The following is an 11,323-nucleotide window of genomic DNA, read 5'->3' as shown; positions in this document are numbered from 1 at the left end:
TTTGTTCTCAAGAGGTGCTGTACTTATAAAGGAATAACTGGATGTATAAGCATGCCAAACAGGGGGTCACACGGAAGAAGTGATGGAGTTGTTGAGGGAAGCAAACTCATGGGACAGGTTTTTCCTGCTTTGCTTATCCAGCTTAAAGCCTGGCACTTTGTCTAAGCCTGGCATCCAGGGTCCTTCAGCTGTCAGCCCTCTACCTCCAGAGGGGAATTCATCTGACCTGCTTTAGGTGGGAGACCTGCTGTCTGTCTCTAACTATGGAGAGAGCATAGTCAAACAGTTTAACTCAGACATCTGTGTTTTAGCAGCCCAGTGTTCAGTGACATTAACTCATCTTAAATAATTTGTCTGCCCTGCAGCTCTCTGTACTGGTAGAGGCATCTCCTTTCCAGTATGATACAGAAGACCTTACAGTCCTGGTTAAATTGACAGTTTCTAAGCAGTCTGGGAGATCAGAAGGTTTAGGTGAGTGTTTCTACCTTGTGGGATCTAAATCTCTGCTGCTCTACATCCTGCAGAACAAACTTCAGTTTAAAATCACAGCTCTTTTTAATACTTCTCTGTTTGCTTTCTATGTGAATGACTGTTATTTTACTCTTTCATTTATATAGTTGAGATAAGCGTAGGCTATTTCTTGTATCAGTAAAGATTGCGGTACTTTAAAAGGTATAGAGAACCTAAATGGAAGAATTATTGCAATGAAACGCAGCCAATCTGCAAGTATTGCAACAGGAGAGTAGGATTAACACATCACAGCTCTGAGTGATAAGGACCTGACAAGGGTAATTTCCCTTACAAGTTCATAGAAGGTTATCTATATACAGAACTTGAACTTGAGAGATAACACAGACAAAAATATACATAAAAATGGTGTGACAGGAAAAGATTATGTTAACAACTATTCCCCAGTCTGTAAAATCTGGGCAAAGTGCATAAATTCATGGGCTGGAATGAGAAATTGTCTCCCTTAACTCTATTGTGTTATAATGAGGACCTTCCACTTGTGTTAAAAACGAAGCCTTTAGAACCTAGCCACGAAAAGTGTTCATTTGTATTAAAGATTTGTTTAAGGATGGCTGTTTTAAATCGTTTGACCGATACGGAGAAGATGTTAATATTCCTGGAGCTCAGTTTTGCCGTTTCCTTCGGATAAGACATGCTGTTCTTTGTGAATTAAAGAAAGGTATAGAAATGCAAATGTCACAGATTGAAAAATTGTTGTACAAAGAGACTGTCTCACTAAATTGATTTCAAGGCTATATAGGACATTGTCAGTACCCTTAGACAAAGGCAAATTGGAAGTTAAAGAGAAAAAGGGGAGAGATATAGGTAAAAGAACTGTAAGAATGGAAACAGGCAGTTTAATAAAATGGATTTCTATGGAAAGAAGACATTGGGTTGTTCAATTTAATTTTGTCCTATTTAAAGAACATATTTGTGTCCTCTTAAATTGCAGAAATATAGAAAGAGATTGTTGCTATAGTGTAAGAAAAACAAGATACTGCATAAGTGTAAGTATACGTATACTTAGGTATTACATGGATAAAGGTTTCCGACATTCTGCTGGGCAAAATGAGATCTTTAGGTGGGTTTAGACTGAATTATGAAGACTTGCTGATGGCACCAGAGGGAGAGAGATTTCTTGATGTGTTTCAAGAGTTTTTAACAATTTTCTCCCTATGTTTAAACAGCAAAACATTAGAAGGCCAGAGGAGAGAGTATATGTTCTCCTTGAATATTGAATTAATCCTATGCCTCAGCATTCTATGATTAAACATTCCATAAGGGTGAAATATTTAATAATAAATATCATTATTTATATATGATAAGGTGGTGGGACAGAATAAATAAATTAAAGCTTGTGATGTGTATAGGTCAGGTGGAAGGGAAGGCCATATAAACATGAAAACAGTGGAGACACTGGGATATGGCCAAGACATAGCTTGTACTATATAAAAGGAAGTAAGAATCTCTCAGAGTACCACAATGCTGTTATGGTGCAAATTCTCAGGGGTTCAGTCCAATAAAGTACTAAATAAACACTGAAATAATCACTCAAAAGGCCTACAGAGGTTTGAAACTGTTTCCTGATGGCTGACTTGGGGCTGTTCAGCCTGGAGAAGAGAAGGCTGCGTGGAGACCTCAGAGCAGCCTTCCAGTATCTGAAGGGGGCCTATAGGGATGCTGGAGAGGGACTCTTCATTAGGGACTGTAGTGACAGGACAAGGGGTAACAGGTTAAAACTGAAACAGGGGAAGTTTAGATTGGATATAAGGAAGAAATTCTTTCCTGTGAGGGTGGTGAGGCACTGGGATGGGTTGCCCAGGAAGGTTGTGAATGCTCCATCCCTGGCAGTGCTCAAGGCCAGGTTGGACAAGGCCTTGGGTGAGATGGTTTAGTGTGAGGTGTCCCTGCCCATGGCAGGGGGGTTGGAACTGGATGATCTTAAGGTCCTTTCCAACCCTAACTATTCTATGATTGTATGACTTGAGAATGTCTTGACTCTGCATAGTCAGGAATGGGAGCTGGTGCTGTGATTGCTGCAGAATGTTTCACCTTTGTGAGAGCTGGTGGGTGTCTGGCTCACAAGACCAGAACGGGGCCTTTCCCCATTGCTGAGGAAGATGAGCTGAGGTTTCTGCTGGGGATTCTCCCTATGACAGAGTTTTAGAGTTGCAGAAAGTCTGATACGTTCCCAGTACAGCAGATGATAGCACCACTTCATAAACTCTCATAAAATTAAGAGAGGTATTTTTAGTGCTCCATAAAATCTGCTATTTTTCAGCTGGTGTTGACTTTTCTTCCCAGTCCTGAATAAATGTGTTTTGTTCCTCAAAGAAATGGAAGAACAACAGTTTATAGAAGGAAACAAAAGGGAGGACTTCAAATGTAGATTTACTAATGAGTTAATCAGCATGTTTGAATGCTAATCAGCGCAAGTTGGTAACTGCATCATCTCCTTTCTATTGTCCACTGGGGAGCTACGTTTAGGAAATTAATTCCAAATTCATATTTAACTCACTTTTCTCATGAATTAATGTGCATAATCTACCATGCCACAGTATTGTAGGCATCTGTGTTTTTTTCTGCTTCCTTATTCCACTAAGAATTACCATTCTCTAGTAAAAAATAGAGGATGGTGGAAACAATACTAATCATGAATTCTAGCACAGTCATGCAAAGGTCGTCATTAGAGCCTGCAATCACATGTTGTTGTTTAAACAAATGCCTGTAATTCTTGCCTTTGCATCTAGAGTAGCTGTTTTCACTCTGACATCAGTGAAGTCCTTCCCTAGTCACTTGTGTGTCTCTGTTGCTAAAGGACTGGCCTTTGTTTCTGCGGAGGAGCATCAGTGTTGCTGGGCTAAGGCAAGGCAGGGGAACCCAACTGCTGCCGGCTATGTTCACAGCCTTTGGAAACGTGAGGCCAGTCATTTCGATTCCTTGCCTTTGCAGGAGTGGCAGGAAAACGTCTGATAGTTGTTTCTTCATGTCTGCTGTGCAGGATCGCTCAGGAGAACTTGGCAGAGCGGTCACAGTCAACAGCTTTGGAAAGCCAGAGGCTGCATCTGCATGGCTGCTTCCAGCCCTTGTGTTTCCTGCTTTGAGGCACCGGGATGCTCTTTTCAATGACGTAGATACCTGTGAGTAGAACGAGAGACATGGATCTGAGAAACAGCTCATGTACTACAAGTAAGTGAGGTACCTTAGTGCAAGAGATGAAGCAGAAGGAAGTGCTCCGTGTATAAACCCACGGAGCAGATTGATTTGCTGAGAGTGCGATCCCGCTAAGTGCGTGTCAGCCTGATGCGTCTCCTAGCTTGTTTTGCAATAGAAAACAATTTGGCTTTTCCTATTAATTTCTGTAGTTACCATTAAAGGCAATACCACAACTAACGTTATATCAGGCCCAATTACACTAGTGCTCTGCTTCTATTTTTTTTCTCTTTCATGCTGTGGCATTTCCTTTCCCTTGAAAACACTCTTTCACTCAGTCTAGCAATTAACTGCTTGAACAGTATAATAAGGAAGCAATTAAGAGGTGACAGAGAAAAATTAACACTCCATTTCACATTAAAGGCCAAGTGAGTATCCTGGCCATTGTGAGTAAAATGTGTCTTTGAAAACCTGTAGTTTGGATGTATTTTCCTTTTGAGTAAGAAGCCAGCTCCATGTTTTTTTGTCTAGAGTCCCAATCTGAAAATGGATGATAACTAATTGGGTGCTGTCTGCTTAAACAGGCTGTATTAATTGCAGTTTGTTCGCCTGTAAGTGTCAAGGAAAACAAAATCTTTGTAATGTGGAGGCACAATGTACGCAGCCTTAATTTGAATATGCATGTACCAGAGCAAATAAAGCAAACTCCTGCATGCAATGTTGCCATGGCAGGCAGTATTTGCATAATAAATAACAGCTATCATGAGACTTTCTTTATGAAGTTCTCTGCTGTGTTGTCAGCTAGAAGAGCCTGCAATAAAGGAGCCAATATTGAGAAAGTAAGAGTGTGTTTTGCTTGCAAATGCAACACAGTCATTGTTAAGCCTACGTGGTTCTGCTGCTGCTGACAAAACGTAGGGGGTTGCATTGCTTTGCACATGTGAGCGTGTGAACTGTGCAGGGAATCATAGAGTGGGTTTTGGGTTGGAAAGGGACCTAAAAGATCATCCAGGTCCATCGTGCAAAATGATGCTCAAGAGCTGCTTTGTGCAAAGGCAGGTTTTCCAGGTCTGCGCTGTGAAGGCTGCAGGTTAGGTGGGAGATCTGCCATGTAACATGGACCCGAGGCCCTCCTCTGGGACAATCTAACAAGTGGGACACAGTGGAGAGGGTTCCAACAGTGCTGCTTTTATTCTGGAAGCAGCTTAAAGCTCCAGACTTTCATGGGGGTTTTGGTCGGGCTGTCAATGAGATCAACAGGCACTGACAGAGCTCCAGGGCTGGGATGTAGCAGTGAAATCATGCGCATAGTGCTACTAATTCCAGAGGAACTGGTGCTGGTCCCCAGGGTCAGGTTGAGTGTTTGTGCCATCTTGCAGAGCTCTGGCTTCAGAGCTGGTGGTTTCTGCTCTGTCTCTCTCCTACCAGGTCCCCTGCTACAGAACAGGAGATGAGGACTCTGGTCTGTGCCGGGGGATCTCCATCCTCCTTTGGATCAAGGCCTTTTTGAGGCTGTTGATGCTGTTCTGTCCTCACTACCCGGAATACAGACCCTTCAAGTGGAGCTGGTTAAATATATATGTTTTTAATGCCATCTTCAGCTGAAGGGTTTCAAACCTCAGAGCACAGCAAAACTTTCATGAGCAAATCAGGAAGCTTTGTGGGGCTCTTTTACTTTGGGGGTTCATGATGAATTGTAGGCACCGGTTCGCTGGGGAGTCACTGAATATTGATAGCCAGCTTGGGCCTGGTTTCAAGTGGATGTGTTGTGGAATTTGATATTGAAATCCGTGACTTTGATGCAATACCAGCTGGAAGGGAGAGGTTTCAGCTAGATTCTTCTTTGAGGTTTTGATTTTCCTTTCATTAAAATAAAGGGGAAATGGAGATGAAGTCAGTCACTGCTTCTGAAATATTAGGGAGGGCAAAGGGAAGGTCTGAGGTGGAACATAAGATCTTAGCTTGGAATTAAAGATAATTATAAGTCCAAAGCCGAAACTGTGTGCTTGGAGGGTGGTTTTGGCATGGCTTATTGACATGGTGGGGAACATGATGGAAGGGAAGGAGAGGACCACCTTGAGAAGGCTTCTGCAAAGCTCACCGCATCTGAAGCGGATGCTGCTGTCAGTAACCCGCCTGTTCAGAGGTAGATTTGTTGAGCAATCCAGTTTGCCATTTACTTCTGAGAAATGGGGAGAGGATGGTGATTTATACACCAAACCAATCAGATTGTGACCAGGGGACCCCTTCTGTTCTTCTCCAGTTGTGAGTAACAGCCTTCCTGTTCCTGTGCTCTTGTGCCAGAGAGCTACCCTTAGGCTTTCCAGCCTCATAGAAAGCAAAGTACCAAGTTCTGGAAGATCTTCAACAAACAGACAAATGCTGTCAAGGTTTGTGTGCATGGGTTGAATGAGCTTTGGTTAGGATTTTAATGGAGTTGGTACATGTGACTTGACTGAATGCTCTTAGGTGTGATTTAAGTAAGGAATTGACTCTTTTATCCCATCCCAACCTTTTGTAGTAAAACTTTAATGATGGTTATCTGGTAGTACTGCTCTGGTGGATGAGCAGTGAGAAATATTGCTGGTAACACCTTGATTTTTCCATAACTTACTGAAGAATAAAGCAATGCTGAAAGCTGAGGCTTTTCAGAGTGTACTGGTTACTAACACAAAGCAAACAGAACTGTGTCCAAGATTCAGTGTGACTTCTGGAATCTGCATGCCCTTTTTAAGCTTTCCTTTTCTATATTAATTGTATTTACTTACAGATGTAGCCTCTTCCCTTTACTTTCATTCTCTCTAATAAAAGGGAAGGAACAAGCTGACTATGAGTAGATGCGTTAGGAGTAAGCCATCATTCTCAGGTTTCCTTTTGGTCTGAATATCAGAAATCATCCCTTGATCTGGATGTATTTTTTAGCTAACGGATGGATCATGTAATGTCTGTAGCCCCTGATATCTTCTCCTAAATAGAAAAGAAGAAAGTCCCTTCAAACAAGCAAGCCTGGATCTCATACAACAGCTCAGCATGTGTCAATTCACACTGTGTCATGTGACATGAAACTACTTCATACAACCTGACTTGGAGTGACATTTGTATTGCCCATATCATAGAATACAAAAATAACACTTACTTTCACAAGTGAGTAATTATCTTTTCCAGTTGATGGGATTTTGCTATTTGCAGGTCAAAATGAAAAACAGGTAAGGGTTAGTGAGCTACCTTGAAAAGAAATAGTACAGTAGGGAAGAGATTTGATAAGGCCTTAACCATGCTGGTGATAGGAGCAAAAGAAATGGTTCTGTTCATGAAAGAATGGCTCTGTCTTTAGATGTGATTTGAACTAAAGCAGGGGGAAATCCAGAGAGGAAATCTCAGCTTTTGAACAACAGGCTTGTGAGCTAATTAAGACCAACACACAATTTTAGGGAAGGAAACATTCTATATTCCCAAAGACTGAGGGCACATTCCTGTTCTCCATTTAATCCCACACATCACACAGATGGGTAATGTACAGGCGCCCCAAAGAGGTGGAGGTCATTGGGCAAAAGGGAGCAGTGCTGGATGCTCTCCTCTCCACCCTACCACTGTGTGCTGTAGCTGCTTACATTACCTGGTGAGAAAAGAGTTCTCAGGTGTGTTTTTACCCTGAAAACGCTGAAATTTATGGTTCATTCATAAAGATCCTAATTTGATCCATAATTAAGAGCTGTGAGTCCTATGAATGCTGGATAGGGAAGCACCTTATGAGTAGTGAAAGTCATTCACAACCTAAGGTACTTTCTCTGCCCCAGTCCTTCTGGAGGTTTTTCTAGTTAGGCTGGATCCTCTTCACACCCACAGGAGACCCTTCGCAGTAGCATCTCATGGGGGCATGCATTTGTCCCCACTTACAGTTCATCATGTTCCTGTTGCTCTTAAAGCATTTTTGCTTCCTAAAAACCAGCTGTAATGCAGGTGTGTGCCAGCTTGCTGGCCTTATCCATCAATCTCCGTCTGCATGTGATGCTGTAGGACATTTTGCATAAGCCCTTTCCCATAGCCCGGGAACTGCAAGTGGATGTTACCTTCCAAAACTGGCTGTGGGAATAAGTTGATAATTGGGAAGGCAGATGACAAAACCTTGTCATGGGTTGTTTCCCTGCACAAATTTGTGTGGAGGGCAGTAAAAGGCTCCATTGTGCACAACACTGTGTGGTTTCTGCCAGCTGCCTGGTGACAGTGTGTCTTGGAGGAACTCTTTTCCTCTTGTAGCATCCCTGAAAGGCAAGAAACACATCAGAGCTGTGATTTGTAAGATCCTTTTGGACATAACTTTATAACCTGATTGGTTTCTCTGAAGTTGCACAGTTCAGAGCAAAATTGCAGCTTATTTGATGTGCTGATACTCGTGTGTCTCTTTGACTCCAAAATACTGGGACATTGGAAACATTAATTGTGAATTTATCTTAGTTATTGTCACAGGTTCTTATGAAGCTATGAAAATAAGCTTGCAGTGAATATTTCTTGTTCTCCTGCCATGGCCCCATGCTGCCACTGCCATGGCAACAAGAAATATCCTCTCTTCCCTATCAGGTCTGCTTGGCTGGGGAGCCCCTGTCTGCTGATGCTGCATTCCTGGAAGTGCTTCTTTCCAGTACTGGGGCTACTTCTTCCTATTTCTTGACTGTCCACTGTAAGACTTCCCCACAGTAGTTGAGATGGGCTCACGTATGCCCTATTTAGATGAGCTCTTAGGCAAAAGCTCTTCCCTGTGAGGGTGCTGAGGTGCTGGCACAGGGTGCCCAGAGAAGCTGTGGCTGCCCCATCCCTGGCAGTGTTCAAGGGCAGGTTGGACACAGGGGCTTGGAGCAAGCTGCTCTAGTGGAGGGTGTCCCTGCCCGTGGCAGGGGTTGGAGCTGGAGGAGCTCTCTGGTTGTCTTTAAGGTGCAGAGGAGAAGCCGAGCAGCCAGGCTGCTCCTGCGCTCCCCTGCCTTGCAGAGCAGCACGGGCAGAGCCTCTGACATTGAACTGGGACCTTCGGCTTTTGTGGCTGGAGCCAAAACCTTCACGTCCCTGAAGGCAACCCCTGGCCTGGGTGTGGAGACAGCGACTGTGAGACTGCAGAGACAGCACACGGCAGCTTTTATTGACGAGAAATGATGCCATTTAGATCAGAAATGTTTATTCAGAGCAGCTTCCAGTGTGTGAAGGGGCCTCGGAGGGTGCCAGAGAGAGTCCCATCAGGGACTGCGGCGACAGGACAAGGAGTGATGGGTTTGCACTGGAGCACGAGAAGTTCAGTTGAGGAATGAGGCAGAATCTTCCCTGTGAGGGTGCTGAGGCGCTGGCACAGGGTGCCCAGGGAAGTGGTAAATGCTGCATCCCTGGCAGTGTTCAAGTCCTGGTGGGACAGAGCCTTGGGAGCCATGGTGTGGTGTGCAGTGTCATTGCCCATGGCAGGGAGCTTGGAGCTAGAAGCTCCTAAAATCCTTTCCAACCCTAACTATCCTACAACTAAACTAAACTAAACTACAGCTATCCTATAATTCTATGATTCTAAGAAAAGTTAATTCTAGAGAACAACAAAGAACATAGCTGCTTACCCTATACTAACCTATAACCTATTGAAACACCAACAAGTTACTTACTCCTACACTAACCTATACCCTATCTCTGCTCTATGGGGAGCTGCTCTAGTGAAAGGCGTCCTTGCCCGTGGCAGGGGTTGGAGCTGGATGAGCTTTGAGGTCACTTGAACTCTAACCAGTCCGGGATTCTCTCCATCCCATTTTACTCCAGGAGAATAGTCACACTGCTGCTGTGTGGAATCAGTGCAAAGGAAGAATGATACAGTAGTTAAGGTCTCACACTAGTCAGGTCTTCTGCAAGCAATGCTTGGAGGATGTGGATGATGCTTTGTGGACGAGTTTACATGCGTAACTGATAGACATCATTTCTCATTGAAAATGGACAATTTCAATGGCGTTAATCAAATTGTGAAGGTTTAAAAATGTCATACACTTTATAGATGCGGTGCATCTTTTTCTTTACAAAGGGAGTAAAGGACATATCAATGAAAATAACACCACAATTTTGCAAACCACCATGAAATAAGGATTTATTACTTTGTTGATCCCCCCCCTCGGGACCTGAGTGCAATAGAAGCACGAATTGTGCTGACTTGGGTGCAAGTGAGGAACATGCTCAACTTGAAGGCAAACGGTTTTGCTGCACAATCCAAGGCTATAGGCTGGATGAGCTCAGCTGTCACTCAGGCTGTTAATCCCTCAAATCTGTAGCGCTTGAGGATTAATTTCTCTAAATATTGTGCCAAATATAATAGTGTCTCTATCTCTCACGCTATTAGACGTGTATGAGCTACAAGGAGCCTTTTGTCTCCCTAATAGGATTCAACTCTAATTCTAAAGTCATAAAGCAGGAGTTTAAAATATAATAACCTAAAAAAGCCCTCAAACCTTTCCTACAGGTGGAAAGGTAACAGTTGTAAAGCCCTAATCCTGGGCTCTGCTCCTGCCTTTTACCCCAGCCTTACAGCAGAAACAGGACAGATGACAGTTGTGCTTGCTTGCTTCTGCTTTATCCTGGTACAGGAGATTTCCAGGGTGACAGAGAAGAAGTATCAGTGATATGGTGCCCTTCCATTGCCATATCTTGATCTGGGGGGTGGTAGGGATGATGGTGTTGGATACCGAGGTACAATTATAATGCTGAGCAAGTGTCCATGTGTAAGTGAGAATAACTTCTGGGACTCTTAGACTGTTACATGACAGAGTGCCCACTGGTCCAGATAAGGCAATCCTGATTGTTCTAACAAAATAGTAATGATTTCTGGTGAGATTTATGTGTACAGTGCTATTAGGGCTTTCTGTTTTCTTGGGGATAGCCTGTTACAATTGGGAAGTGCCATCGGACTCTTGACCCTATTATTATTACACTACTGTACTAGCTTCGGTCACACATGGCAGGTTGTAAAGAGCCAGGATCTTAGCACTTGGTTTTGAGTTCACAGGGTTGCAGGACTGAATGCTGATAGACTTTCCTGCTGTGGTACTGCCGTCCTGGCTGGAAGTGAATAACAATATCTCACTTCAGAATTGTCTCACTTGGCACTCATACCTTTATGAAGCAACTATTACTATTTTTCCCTTCTTCTCCTGTATCCCTAACACCTGCAGATGACAAATCGTAACCAATCACACTATTACTTTTAATGTGGGCTGTATTGATCACCTGGACTCTGCTCCAGGTAGGTCTGAGATATCTTACTTCAAACTGTTCTTTCCTCTTGGCACTGAGAGTCAGTGAGTGGTGCATTGAAATGAACCTGAACTAGCACAGACTGTGTGTGATGTGCTGAGTGGCAGGACACTGCTTTGCTGGGAGACCAGCACTATTTGCAGTGCCCTGGGTGAAGATGTAGGAGCATATGCCAGCAGCCTTCCACTGAAGCTCCCTGCCAGAGACCTTGCTGTAGTTCCTAGGAAGCCATGGAGAAATGGGTGTTTTTCTGTAAAACTGATCTAATGAGATTTTGGAATAAAAAGGTCTTTTTCATTGGAATAATAATAAGGATCTTTGAAAAAATAGGAAGCTGAAGTTTTTGGTCTGTCAGCACCCTGGTAAAGATAGAAAACCTGTTCTCTGCCTGTTAGAA

The sequence above is a fragment of the Pezoporus wallicus genome, unplaced genomic scaffold, assembly GCF_028554395.1.
Source record: "Pezoporus wallicus isolate ANWC-B61680 ecotype Strahan unplaced genomic scaffold, APGP_CSIRO_Pwel_v1 contig_6217, whole genome shotgun sequence".
NCBI classification, from domain to species: Eukaryota; Metazoa; Chordata; class Aves; order Psittaciformes; family Psittacidae; genus Pezoporus; species Pezoporus wallicus.
The sequence above is the reverse complement of the archived record's forward strand: the minus strand, read 5'-3'. Positions refer to the sequence as shown.